This window comes from Schistocerca piceifrons, chromosome 7 (assembly GCF_021461385.2).
Source record: "Schistocerca piceifrons isolate TAMUIC-IGC-003096 chromosome 7, iqSchPice1.1, whole genome shotgun sequence".
NCBI classification, from domain to species: Eukaryota; Metazoa; Arthropoda; class Insecta; order Orthoptera; family Acrididae; genus Schistocerca; species Schistocerca piceifrons.
Window position 1 is genome coordinate 94,741,542 of NC_060144.1, and position 15,604 is coordinate 94,757,145.

Here is a 15,604-nt window from a genome sequence, read left to right on the forward strand (position 1 = left end):
AACGGAAGAGACAGAGATGGGGTAAAATCTTATAGGAGATTCTGTTACGAGACAGGCTCTCACGATTTGTTTCTTAAACGCAGCTTCTGATTGCTGAAACGGGACTTGCCATAGTGTACAAACCAGTAACGTCATCTTCAATTATACCTTGTTGTTGTCGAACGTAAAATGATTCTGTTTTTTCCGGAGTGTGAGTTAATGGCGTGAAATTTTGTATTCTCTAATGTTGTTTAACGTGTCTGAAGTGTTTCTAATACATACGTACATCACAATTTATTTACAGTGACTGATTTGAATTTGAGAGACGGTCTCAAGTTGCGTAATTCGTCCACCAGGATGAAAGGTGTCGTTTAATTTAGAATTTTTTTATCTTCACAGCTTAAATTCTCGGTTTTAGTTTACTCCGATGGCGGTTCAGAAATAACGAGGACATTCTGCGGTGACCGGTAGTTTTCGCAGAAAAATTGTGGATGACTTTTTTCCTGGTATTACACAGGATGGACATGTCTTTGCAGTCTGATCAGTTGTAATCAGCAGTGGTGCGCTTCGTTGGATGTCGCAAAATAATGAGATGCGAATTGCATCCTTCAGTCGAACGTAAAAACTATACCGATTTTGCTCATAAAACTAAAAGAAAATGGATTGTGCCTGTTTTCGTGAAAAGAAGGTATTTATTACCGCTGCGATTGTTGTTTCCTTGTTAACAGATGCTCGATTGTAAGAGATCCGTTGACATTAAATACAGGTGTTACAGTGAATGGTTTTCGCTCCTCAAAATGGCAGTCATGTGGCACGGTGTGGAGCACGATCCAACGGGTGCGTGTGGGTGGTCGCGCTAGGCAGCTGTGTCACGACCAGGACGAGGCCTGTGGGGATGGGGCGTCCTTCATTTATCTCTGCTTGATTAGTTGGCGACATGGACCGGCAGGCGTTAGCTGATACAGATACCGAGCAAAACATCAGACAACGCCTAAGGGGCAATACCCTGAATACGTCGAAGTTGGGGGAGTACGGGCAGGTACCGTTCCTCTAGTAAAGCTTTTTTTACCTTTAAAATTTTACAACTTTATTAACTTGATTTTAAAATATTAAGTGAACATTCGTTATCGTAAACAGCAAGATCCTCAGTATAGATTCATAATGAAAGTTCCTGAAGCATTATTTAACCAACAATCTCTTGAATAATAACAGATCGAAGAACAGCTCTCAGAATCAATTTACAACGCTTAAACCGTAAAATCTCTTTCTAAGCAAAGGAAAAAAATACAAATTGCATAATGCAAGGGAAAATAAAATATTCTAATGCCATATCGAAGCCCACACCTACTACAGTAGTACAAGTTTATATGCCAACTAGCTCTGCAGATGACGAAGAAATTGAAGAAATGTATGATGAAATAAAAGAAATTATTCAGATAGAATTTTGCACGGAGCACAACTTAATCATAGCTAACACTTGGTTCAAGAATCATAAAAGAAGGTTGTATACATGGAAGAAGCCTGGAGATACTGACAGGTTTCAGATAGATTATATAATGGTAAGACAAAGATTTAGGAACCAGGTTTTAAATTGTAAGATATTTCCAGGGGCAGATGTGGACACTGACCACAATCCATTGGTTATGAACTGTACGTTAAAACTGAAGAAACTGCAAAAAGGTGGGAATTTAAGGAGATGGGACCTGGATAAAGTGAAAGAACCAGAGGTTGTACAGAGTTTCAGGGAGAGCATAAAGGAACAATTGACAGGAATGGCGGAAAGAAATACAGTAGAAGAAGGATGGGTAGCTTTCAGGGATGAAGTAAATGCAGCAGAGGATCATGTAGGTAAAAAGACGAGGGCTAGTAGAAATCCTTGGGTAACAGAAGAAATATTGAATTTAATTGACGAAAGGAGAAAATATAAAAATGCAATAACTGAAGCAGGCAAAAAGGAATACAAACGTCTCAAAAATGAGATCGACAGGAAGTGCAAAATGGCTAAGCAGGGATGGCTAGAGGACAAATGAAGCAGGGATGGCTAGAGGACAAATGTAAGGATGTAGAGGCTTATCTCACTAGGGGTAAGATAGATACTGCCTACAGGAAAATTAAAGATACCTTTGGAGAAAAGAGAACCACTTGCATGAATATCAAGACCTCAGATGGAAACCCAGTTCTAAGCAAAGAAGGGAAAGCAGAAAGGTGGAAGGAGTATGTAGAGGGTCTATACAAGGGCGATGTATTTGAGGACAATATTATGGAAATGGAAGAGAATGTAGATGAAGCTGAAATGGGAGATATGATACTGCGTGAAGAGTTTGACAGAGCACTGAAAGACCTTAGTCGAAACAAGGACCCGGGAGTAGATAACATTCCACTAGAACTACTGACAGCCTTGGGAGAGCCAGTCCTGACAAAACTTTACCATCTGGTGAGCAAGATATATAAGAGAGGCGAATTACCCTCAGACTTCAAGAAGAATATAATAATTCCAATCCCAAAGAAAGCAGGTGTTGACAGATGTGATAATTACCGAACTATCAGTTTAATAAGTCACGGCTGCAAAATACTAACGCGAATTCTTTACAGACGAATGGAAAAACTAGTAGAATCCGACCTCGGGGAAGATCAGTTTGGATTCAGTAGAAATATTGGAACACGTGAGGCAATACTGACCCTACGACTTATCTTAAAAGCTAGATTAAGGAAAGGCAAACCTACGTTTCTAGCATTTGTAGACTTAGAGAAAGCTTTTGACAATGTTGACTGGAATACTCTCTTTCAGATTCTGAAGGTGGCAGGGGTAAAATACGGGGAACGAAAGGCTATTTACAATTTGTACAGAAACCAAATGGCAGTTATAAGAGTTGAGGGGCATGAAAGGGAAGCAGTGGTTGGGAAGGGAGTGAGTCAGGGTTGTAGCCTCTCACCGATGTTATTCAATCTGTAGATTGAGCAGTCCGGCCCCGGTAGCTGAGTGGTCAGCGTGGCGGAATGTCAATCCTAAGGTCCCGGGTTCGATTCCCAGTTGGGTCGAAGATTTTCTCCGCTCAGGGACTGGGTGTTGTGTTGCCCTGATCGTCATCATTTCATCCCCATCGATGCGCAGGTCGCCGAAGTGGCGTCAAATCGAAAGACCTGCACCATGCTACTCTATCCTGTGCAAGCTTCTTCATCTCCCAGTACCTACTCCAACCTACATCCTTCTGAATCTGCTTGATGTATTCATCTCTTGGTCTCCCTCTACGATTTTTACCCTCCACGCTGCCCTCCAATGCTAAATTGGTGATCCCTTGATGCCTCAGAATATGCCCTACCAACCGATCCCTTCTTCTAGTCACGTTGTGCCACAAAGTCATCCCCGATTCTGTTCAATACCTCCTCATTAGTTATGTGTTCTACCCATGTAATCTTCAGCGTTCTTCTGTAGCACCACATTTCGAAAGCTTCTATTCTCTTCTTGTCCGAACTATTTATAGTCCACGTATGACCCATACATGGCCACCCTCCATAAAAATACTTTCAGAAACGACTTCCTGACACTTAAATCTATACTCGATGTTAACAAATTTCTCTTCTTCAGAAACGCTTTCCTTGTCATTGCCAGTCTACATTTTATTTCCTCTCTACTTCAACCATCGTCAGTTCTCCCCAAGTAGCAAGACTCATCTACTACTTTAAGTCTCTCATTTCCTAGTCTAATTTCTCCAGCATCACCTGATTTATTTAGACTACATTCCACTATTCTCGTTTTGCTTAGGCTACAACACTGTCTCACTCCCTTCCCAACCACTGCTTCCCTTTCGTGCCCCTCGACTCTTATAACTGCCATCTGGTTCCTGTACAAATTGTAAATAGCCTTTCGCTCCCTGTATTTTACCCCTGCCACCTTCAGAATTCGAAAGAGAGTATTCCAGTCAACATTGTAAAAGCTTTCTTTATGTCTACAAACGCTAGAAACTTAGGTTTGCCTTTCCTTCATCTTATTTTCTAAGATAAATCGTAGGGTCAGTACTGCCTCACGTGTTCTTTCTACGGAATCCAAACTGATCTTCCCCTAGGTCGGCTTCTACCAGTTTTTCCATTCGTCTGCAAAGAATTCGTGTTAGTATTTTGCAGCCTGGCTTATTAAACTGATAGTTCGGTAATTTCACATCTGTCAACGCCTGCTTTCTTTGGGATTGGAATTATTATATTCTTCTTGAAGTCTGAAGATATTTTGCCTGTTTCATATATCTTGCTCACTAGATGGCAGAGTTTTGTTAGGCCTGGCTCTCCCAATGCTGTTATTAGTTCTAATGGGATGTTGTCCACTCCCGGGGCTTTGTTTCGACTTAGGTCTTCCAGTGCTCTGTCAAACTCTTCATGCAGTATCATATCTCCTATTTCATCTTCATCTACATTCTCTTCCATTTCTATAATATTGTCCTCAAGAACATCGCCCTTGTATAGACCCTCTATATACTCCTTCCACCTTTCTGCTTTCCCTTCTTTGCTTAGTACTGGGTTTCCGTTTGAGCTCTTGATATTCATGCAGGTCGTTCTCTTTTCTCCAAAGATCTCTTTAATTTTCCTGTAGGCAGTATCTATGTTACCCCTAGTGGTATGCGCCTCTATATCCTTACATTTGTCCTGTAGCCATCCTTGCTTAGCCGTTTTGTACTTCCTGTAGATCTCATTTTTGAGACGTTTGTATTCCTTTTTGCCTGCTTCATTTACTGCATTTTTTATTTTCTCCTTTTATCAATAAATTCAATATCTTTTCTGTTACCCAAGGGTTTCTATTAGCCCTCGTCTTTTTACCTACTTGATCATCTGCTACCTTCAGTATTTCGTCTCTCAAAGCTATCCATTTTTCTTCTACTGTATTTCTTTCCCCCATTCTTGTCAATCGTTCCCTAATGCTGTCCCTGAAGCTCTCTACAACCTCTGGTTCTTTCATTTTATCCAGGTCCCATCTCCTCAATTTCCCACCTTTTTGCGGTTTCTTCAGTTTTAATCTACAGTTCATAACCAATAGATTGTGGTCAGAGTCCACATCTGCCCCTGGAAATGTCTTACAATTTGAAACCTGGTTCCTGAATCTCTGTCTTACCATTATATAACCTATCTGATACCTTCCGGTATCTACGACTAGTAGAACCGTAAAATACCTTAAGAAGTGCAGTGCAATTAACACGATTCATAAGCGTGCGACTGAAAAGCTCCACAATCAATCTTTCCATTACTACATACACTTAACAGTACCTCCAAAGCTCACTCGTGGACACTTCCACATTGTCAATTACTAGTTATAACTGTAGATTACAGAGTTTAACACGCTGGGGCCGCTTAGGTTTCTTAAGCAATGCTTTGGTTCCTCACTTGGGTCCACCTTCGATCCAAAACAGTCATTTACCTTAAAGCAGCCAAATAGATGACAATGCCGATATCAACACTCTCCTCCTAAGCAGCGCTCTAACTGCAGGCTGCAATACTACTCAGAAGCCTGATATACGCGCCGCCAACGTGCACTTTTTTAGAATTTTTATGTTCACCTTATACACCAAACTTGCCGTAATTCTTTGTCGGAATCCGAGGGCAGAACCAAGAAATCACTTCTCAACCCCTGAATGACGACACGATGACCACCATCGGGACAGCACCGGCCCTTCATACTAGGAGGTGGTGGTGGTTAGTGTTTAACGTCCCGTCGACAACGAGGTCATTAGAGACGGAGCGCAAGCTCGGGTTAGGGAAGGATTGGGAAGGAAATCGGCCGTGCCCTTTCAAAGGAACCATCCCGGCATTTGCCTGAAACGATTTTAGGGAAATCACGGAAAACCTAAATCAGGATGGCCGGAGACGGGATTGAACCGTCGTCCTCCCGAATGCGAGTCCAGTGTGCTAACCACTGCGCCACCTCGCTCGGTTTCACACTAGGATCTTCGAGCCCACGGCATTCCGTCCCCAACCGACTGCTTCGGCGGGGACCACCGACCAAGCGGCCTTGCCCTCCGACACTGACGTCGCACTTCACGCACCGAACAGAGCTCACACCACCGCAACCCCCTTCTTCCTCCTACTGTCGCCTCGCAGCGGGCGGGAAGTCAACTCGCCAAAGATATGCGGGGGGGGGGGGGGGGGGGTGCGGACAGTTGCCAAGCCGGACATTTGCTACCCTGGGCATTTGCCACCATTTTACCTGCTCCGAAGGGTTGGATCCCTTGTCTCCCTCTCCTCTTCCTCATAGCTGTCAAGCAGTAAAGGTACTTACTGAGCCTTTCCGCTGGTTTACTTAACATAGGACCAGAATCTCTTTGGATTTTCTGCCACATTTCTAGAGAGACTTTCGTTGTGGAAACTATTAAATGCATCTCGCATTGAAATCCGCTCCAATTTTCCAGCCCCAGTAAAACTTCGCCAATCTTGGAGATTTTGCGTTCGTCTAAATTATAGTGCCTTTTTCGGTGCTCCTGCACCAGCTTTCTGTCGTGTTTTGTGTACCATGGGGGATCAGTTCAGTCTCTTATTAATTTATTTGGTATGACTCTCTCGAGTGCTGTTGATACTATTTCCTTGAACTCAAGCCACATATGGTCTTCAGTTACATAGTTTGGAAGGATTGGAGACTGTCTCTTAGAAAGAGACCGAATTTTTAGCTGCTTTAGAAATAGATATTTTTCGCGTTTAGTTTTGGTGAATTTATTTGTTACGGAATTCAGCCTCGGTCGACTTTGTGTTCACTATTCCCTGTATCCGTCGTGATGCTCAGGATTATTTGTGGCTAAGAGGTCAAGTGTGTTTTCGTAACCATTTACAATTTGAATGGCCTCGTGAACTAATTGTTCAAAATAATTTAAAAAAGCATTTAGAACAATTACGGAAGTTGTTTTCTAACTACAATAGGGCCTGAAAAAGTATTTTTTTCAACACACGAAAGGTAGATTGAAGTCACTGCCAACTACAATTGTATGAGTAGAGTACCTATTTGTGATGAGACTCAAGTTTTCTTTGAACTGTTCAGCAACTGTTTCATCTGAGACCGGGGGTCGGTAAAAGGAGCCAGTTATTAATTTATTGTTGTAGAATATAACCTCTGCCCATACTAAGTCACAGAAACTATCTGCTTCAATGTCTCTTGTGAGCTGAAACACACACTACATTATTTTTCGTTTAGTTGTGATTCTTGTTTCTGTAGTAGTGCAGATCATTACAATTACGGCTTTTCCCTCCAAAACCTAGGATGCTTTCTCTGTGACCCTGTAAATACCAGAGCTAAACAATGCAGAACAACAATGTACGTTACAAGCATAGCATTCTGTATAACTTCATTTCCTTATTTCCAACATTTTAAAATTGTACGTTGACTTTAGAGGACATGTCAATAATAGATGTTCCTATCTCTATTTAGTGAACGTATTTTCAGTGTAATGGATACACCGTGGTCTAGGGATAGCGTCTTTGATTCATAATCAAAACGTCTTCGGTCCTGGGTTCGATCGCCGCCACTGCCTAAATTCTGATAAATAATCGTCATTGGCGGCCGAAGACTTCCGGCATAAGAAGTCAGCCTCATTCTGCCAACGGCCTTGTCAAAGAGGGCGGAGGAGCAGATAGAGGTTCAGGGCACTCTCTTGTCCTAGGGGTGGGAAATTTCCCCTAAAGGCGGAAGAATCAGCAATGATCAACGACATGAGAATGCAGAAGGCCATGCAAACCACTGCATTAAAGACACGTAACGTGTATCCACAGGACATGTGGCCTGTAATTGAAGAAGTGTCATGATGATCTCTCAATTGGCAAAAGATTCCGGAATAGTCCCCCATTCGGATCTCCGGGAGGGGACTGCCAAGGGTGAGGTTACCATGAGAAAAAGATTGAATAATCAACGAAAGGATAACGTTCTACGAGTCGGGGCGTGGAATGTCAGAAGCTTGAACGTGGTAGGGAAACTAGAAAATCTGAAAAGGGAAATGCAAAGGCTCAATCTAGATATAGTAGGGGTCAGTGAAGTGAAGTGGAAGGAAGACAAGGATTTCTGGTCATATGAGTATCGGGTAATATCAACAGCAGCATAAAATGGTATAACAGGTGTAGGATTCGTTATGAATAGGAAGGTAGGACAGAGGGTGTGTTACTGTGAACAGTTCAGTGACCGGGTTGTTCTAATCAGAATGGACAGAGACCAACACCGACAACGATAGTTCAGGTATACATGCCGACGTCGCAAGCTGAAGATGAACAGATAGAGAAAGTGTATGAGGATATTGAAAGGGTAATGCAGTATGTAAAGGGGGACGAAAATCTAATAGTCATGGGCGGTCAAATAAGGCAGAAGGGATAGATAACATTCCATCAGAATTTCTAAAATCATTGGGGGAAGTGGCAACAAAACGTCTATTCACGTTGGTGTGTAGAATGTATGAGTCTGGCGATATACCATCTGACTTTCGGAAAAGCATCATCCACACAATTCCGAAGACGGCAAGAGCTGACAAGTGCGAGAATTATCGCACAATCAGCTTAACAGCTCATGCATCGAAGCTGCTTACAAGAATAGTATACATAAGAATGGAAAAGAAAATTGAGAATGCGCTAGGTGACGATCCGTTTGGCTTTAGGAAAAGTAAAGGGACGAGAGAGGCAATTCTGACGTTACGGCGAATAATGGAAGCAAGGCTAAAGAAAAATCAAGACACTTTCCTAGGATTTGTCGACCTGGAAAAAGCGTTCGACAATATAAAATGGTGCAAGCTGTTCGAGATTCTGAAAAAAGTAGGGGTACGCTATAGGGAGAGACGGGTCATATACAATATGTACAACAACCAAGAGGGAATAATAAGAGTGGACGATCAAGAACGAAGTGCTCGTATTAAGAAGGGTGTAAGACAAGGCTGTAGCCTTTCGCCCCTACTCTTCAATCTGTACATCGAGGAAGCAATGATGGAAATAAAAGAAAGGTTCAGGAGTGGAATTAAAATACAAGGTGAAAGGATATCAATGATACGATTCGCTGATGACATTGCTATCCTGAGTGAAAGTGAAGAAGAATTAAATGATCTGCTGAACGGAATGAACAGTATAATGAGTACACAGTATGGTTTGAGAGTAAATCGGAGAAAGACGAAGGTAATGAGAAGTAGTAGAAATGAGAACAGCGATAAATTTAACATCAGGATTGATGGTCACGAAGTCATTGAAGTTAAGGAATTCTGCTACCTAGGCAGTAAAATAACCAATGACGGACGGAGCAAGGAGGACATCAAAAGCAGACTCGCTATGGCAAAAAAGGCATTTCTGGCCAAGAGAAGTCTACTATTAAATACCGGCCTTAATTTGAGGAAGAAATTTTGTGAGGATGTACGTTTGGAGTACAGCATTGTATGGTAGTGAAACATGGACTGTGGGGAAACCGGAACAGAAGAGTATCGAAGCATTTGAGATGTGGTGCTATAGACGAATGTTGAAAATTAGGTGGACTGATAAGGTAAGGAATGAGGAGGTTCTACGCAGAATCGGAGAGGAAAGGAATATGTGGAAAACACTGATAAGGAGAAGGGACAGGATAATAGGACATCTGCTAAGACATGAGGGAATGACTTCCATGGTACTAGAGGGAGCTGTAGAGGGCAAAAACTGTAGAGGAAGACAGAATACGTCAAGCAAATAATTGAGGACGTAGGTTGCAAGTGCTACTCTGAAATGAAGAGGTTAGCACAGGAAAGGAATTCGTGGCGGGCCGCATCAAACCAGTCAGTAGACTGATGACCAAAAAACAAAAAAAAAATTTCAGTCATGTTTTGAACATTGTCGCGCTACTCTTTATTAACTAGTGTTTCGGCGTAAGGGATATCGGATTTTAGAGAGTAAATTAATATGGAGTATGTCGTTCTTCATTTCAAACATTCACATTCCTATTTCTTCCTTCCTTATTGTCTTTTGGGCATGCAGTTGTAGTAATTAAAGTAGGCACAAATGCATTGATCAAAAAGAAATGATTAGCTTACATTCTCATTCTCTTTACATCGTTCCTTTCTTCTTGTTCCCTTGCCAATGGGCTGTTTCTACCGCAATCAGTAAGCGTGAAAGGAAGCTATCCCACAGACAGAGGGATCTATATTTATACTTGGCAGAACTAATTACACACTGACATAATCATCAGTATTGTTTTCGTTTCCCAAAACTTATAAATATTTCGATTTCGGAAAAGAAGCTCTGTATTTCGCCATGATGTCGAAGAAGAAGTTCCCTTACGTACTGGTTGTCTCGAGTAACATGTGGAGACGGCGGTTTGAAAGTGGACAGAAGAAGCACGAGGAAGGGCGTCCCTTACTTGAGGGATCGCTACCTGGCGAAGGGGCAAGTGTGGCAAATTTCCGGCGTGGCAAATGTCCGGCGTGGCAAATGTACGGCATTCATGCGGCGACTAGAGACTCCAATCCGATCTCGATACTGGCGTCCCGGCAAGCAGTGAGAAGGCGGGTGATTTCATAAACCAAAAAAAAAAAAAAAAAAAATAAGTAGCGAGCCGTACCGGCTCAGTTGGGTATACATGCTTTTATCTTGGATTGCCTCTCGTCTGCTGGCAAAATAATGATGGCACGCAGAAAAACCGCGAGGTGCTCGGCGGTAGCACCTGACCGTTTGAAAAAGCCCGTGTACCCCCGTAGATGGTGGCAGGGAGGGAAGAAGTGACGGGGGGAGTATGAGGGGAGGTAAGCTGGCCTTTAATTTTCGGCAGTTTGTAATCGTACAACCTTTCAGGACGATAATTTTCTCCAGTACATATGTGGCATAATGACCCGTTCATTACGAGTGCTGTTTTTTCCCCAAGACAATTTCGATGCGTTATTAGGACGCATTTTCCATCAGTTTTTATAGCGTGTATTGGCCTCTGTTATATGTGCAGCAAGGTGATTGTTATGCAGCCGTCTGTAACGAACTCTGACATCAGAGATAGATACAGTCCTCAGCTGTATGCTTATAGGTAATACACTTATTAAATTCCTCTCTCGTCGAACATGTTTCTTGCCAAAAAGAATAGAGGTAGTTCCTTACATACAAGCCTTTTTCCCACAGGCTTGTAGGTGAGGGCTTGAGTCTGAGAGCGTCTGCCACTAGTTCCAAGTGGTATTACGAAATTTTTTTCCCAATGGTATAACACCAGTTGTATGGCATCGTCAGTTTTTCAGCTGTATTACGATTTTAGTCAGTCTTTTTGTAGCGCTATGCATACAGTTGTGTAATTATGGCCCATCTTTATGATTAATTAACTAATTAGGACCGATCACTACTTCAGTTCCCTAACCAAAAGGAAGAAAGTATACCAACCTAAAATTTCTGTTTCGCATCTGTGCAGTTTCCATGTGTTAGGAGGTGCATTTGGGCTTTCCGTCCAGAAGGACCAGTGTTCAAGTGCCGGCAGGGACACCACCATTTTTAATTTCTTCCTAGTTCCAAGCGCATATGGTGGTGTAATTGTATTAGGATGTGCACTTGGGCTTTCTGTGTAGTAGTACCAGGGTTCAAGACCTGGAAAGGGAGCTGCCATTTTAAGTATCTAGCTAATTTCTGTGGGAGGGCATGGGGTGGGACGTAATAACAGTCCTGGGACAACGAAATTCCCAGCAAAATTCGAAACTCCCAACAAAACTCGAAATTCCCGCAAAAATTCGAAATCCCATCAAAATTAGAAATTCCTGCCAATAGGGTAGCTGAGGGAGGGTGACGGGTTTGGATGTGGCAAGGGTGTGGGGACCCACGTGTAGGCTGAGGGATAGACATGACGTCATCCAGGAGTGTGTGGGGGGGGGGGGGGGGAGGGGGTGCGGTTGGGCTTGGTTGCAGGGAAAATTAACTGATTGAGTTAATTAATTTGCATACTAATTTCATATTTATTAGATATCAAAATGGCACCAGCAACCCCATCTCCTTACTACTTATTTTTAACGGCTTATAAGTCACTTGGAAGTCGATAATTCTGTTTTAGGACATTATCACTGAATAAAGTGGACAGTCAACTTATGTAGGTGAATAGCGAAATGTTTTCTGACAATTATATGAAACAAGCTGGGGAGTTGATAACACATTATATGAAAGTTGGAAAAGAGGATAAACATTAAAGTATAAGAGGTAAGCCGGCCGGGGTGGCCGAGCGGTTCTAGGCGCTACCGTCTGGAACCGCGCGACCGCTACAGTCGCAGGTTCGAATCCTGCCTCTGGTATAGATGTGTGTGATGTCCTTAGGTTAGTTAGGTTTAGGTAGTTCCAAGTTCTAGGGGACTGATGACCTCAGAATTTAAGTCCCATAGTGCTCAGAGCCCCAAGTACAGGGTGTTTCAAAAATGACCGGTATATTTGAAACGGCAATAAAAACTAAACGAGCAGCGATAGAAATACACAGTTTGTTGCAATATGCTTGGGACAACAGTACATTTTCAGGCGGACAAACTTTCGAAATTACGGTAGTTACAATTTTCAACAACAGATAGCGCTGCAAGTGATGTGAAAGATATAGAAGACAACGCAGTCTGTGGGTGCGCCATTCTGTACGTCGTCTTTCTGCTGTAAGCGTGTGCTGTTCACAACGTGCTAGTGTGCTGTAGACAACATGGTTTATTCCTTAGAACAGAGGATTTTTCTGGTGTTGGAATTCCACCGCCTAGAACACAGTGTTGTTGCAACAAGACGAAGTTTTCAACGGAGGTTTAATGTAACCAAAGGACCGAAAAGCGATACAATAAAGGATCTGTTTGAAAAATTTCAACGGACTGGGAACGTGACGGATGAACGTGCTGGAAAGGTAGGGCGACCGCGTACGGCAACAACCACAGAGGGCAACGCGCAGCTAGTGCAGCAGGTGACCCAACAGCGGCTTCGGGTTTCCGTTCGCTGTGTTGCAGCTGCGGTCCAAATGACGCCAACGTCCACGTATCGTCTCATGCACCAGAGTTTACACCTCTATCCATACAAAATTCAAACGCGGCAACCCCTCAGCGCCGCTACCATTGCTGCACGAGAGACATTCGCTAACGATATAGTGCACAGGATTGATAACGGCGATATGCATGTAGGCAGCATTTGGTTTACTGACGAAGCTTATTTTTACCTGGACAGCTTCGTCAATAAACAGAACTGGCGCATATGGGGAACCGAAAAGCCCCATGTTGCAGTCCCATCGTCCCTGCATCCTCAAAAAGTACTGGTCTGGGCCGCCATTTCTTCCAAAGGAATCATTGGCCCATTTTTCAGATCCGAAACGATTACTGCATCACGCTGTCTGGACATTCTTCGTGAATTTGTGGCGGTACAAACTGCCTTAGATGACACTGCGAACACCTCGTGGTTTATCCAAGATGGTGCCCGGCCACATCGCACGGCCGACGTCTTTAATTTCCTGAATGAATATTTCGATGATCGTGTAATTGCTTTGGGCTATCCGAAACATACAGGAGGCGGCGTGGATTGGCCTCCCTATTCGCCAGACATGAACCCCCGTGACTTCTTTCTGTGGGGACACTTGAAAGACCAGGTGTACCGCCAGAATCCAGAAGCAATTGAACAGCTGAAGCAGTACATCTCATCTGCATGTGAAGCCATTCCGCCAGACACGTTATCAAAGGTTTCGGGTAATTTCATTCAGAGACTACGCCATATTATTGCTACGCATGGTGGATATGTGGAAAATATCGTACTATAGAGTTTCCCAGACCGCAGCGCCATCTGTTGTTGAAAATTGTAACTACTGTAATTTCGAAAGTTTGTCTGCCTGAAAATGTACTGTTGTCCCAAGCATATTGCAACAAACGGTGTATTTCTATCGCTGCTCGTTTAGTTTTTATTGCCGTTTCAAATATACCAGTCATTTTTGAAACACCCTGTAAGAGGTAAAATTTTTTTATTGAAAACAAATTTTCATTATTTACAATGCTTGTTAAAGTATAATAGGTAAACAAAATTTATTGAAAACATATTCTAACTATTTACAATACTCTTTTAGAAACAATCTTTTTTATTTCGATATCTGGGGTATACATGTACAAATTTTTAGATTTTCGTACTCGAGAGCAAGCTATGACCGTGAGAGGAGGAGGAGTTTTTGAGGATGCTCCTGCAATATTTTAAATTTTTCCTTGTGCTTTGTTAATTGTAAAACTGTAGGCTAATTTGATTGGAAATTCCAGTATTCTATATTGGAATGGCAGTTCGGTGTAGGTCATTGGTACTTTGGGGATAAATGGTATGTGTCTTTTGTACTGTCCAGTGATACGTTCAGCTACTATGATGTTATTCGATAGATATTTGCCGATCATTCTTGGTCCATTACATAGTTTTCGTGAGTTGAGAGTCCTGAGTACTACGATCGGAGATCCATATTTAAGTCGAAGGCAGTGTAATGGCATTCCTGATAGTTGCAAAGAGTTTAAAAATTCTGTAGGGAAGTTCACACCCTCTTCAACGTTTACCATAATGTCGAGCGATTTGTATATTCTCTCTTCACCGGGAATTTCCCTTTGAATATTAAAGCTGATGTCGTCGACAATATTATTTTTAGTTGCCAAAATTGCCGTTTCAAATAGCCAGTGTGGACTGTTATAGTTGTGAACAATGTTTGGATAAATTTGATCGATAAGCTCGTTTCCAGCAGTGGCTATGTTTCAGAAATCACTGTTGAGTTTAACGACGCCGGCCGTCTGGTCAGTAGTATACGTGACTTCGTCTATTTGTAAAAGTTGTTGAGCAAAATGTGCTGTTGTTTCGTCTTTCGCTTTTGTTAGTCGCCGAATCTGTGTGTGGGGACAGAGATGTGACTTTTTTAAGCATGCATTGCTCCAGTCTGCTGGTATTGACTTGGGGATAGTTGGAAGTGTTTGTCGATAACGCCCTGAGAGTATAAGTAGAGCTTTACATACCCTTACCAAAGGGAGGCCCCACCAGTGGCGAATTCTAGATCATACCGAAAAGGCTTCGAATGGTCCACAATGTTCCGGAACATTCTACAACATTCGAAAGTGTTCTGCAATGTTCCACAATGACCTGGGATGGTCCGGGACGTTCCCGATCATTCTGGAATCTTTCCGAATGCTCCAGACTATTCTCGAACGTTCTAGAACATCCCGGATCATTGTGAAACGTTCTCGAAAATTCTGGAATGTTGTGGAATGCTGTAAAATATCCTCGAATGTTCTGGAATGTTCTCGAATACTCTAGAATGTTCTAAAAACTTCTAAAGGGTGAAAATTCCCAGCCCTTATATCTTCAAAAGCAAACCCTTCAGGTGAAAACGGGAACTATCTTCATGATTAGGGGATAGAAGGATAGCACAACCTATAACTCCCTTGATCGACCGGAACTCGTTTCGGACTTTTAGTGGCACGCATATTGTACACTTCCTTTTACGATGTATACTTGTTGCTCCACATGAGATCGAACAGGGAACTGTTGCAGAACGAAGCAATCGAACCTGTGACGAGTGTCTGGAAATCAAAATGTGTAGATGATTAAATTCACAACAATACTGCCAGATTGTGTAATAAGACTGTGTTTCAGATCTGAACTGTAATGCCTAAGAAGTTGAGACCATGTGCAGTAGGGCAGAACGAAGAGCGAAGCCGAGTAATTGGCTAGCCAGACGGGTGCC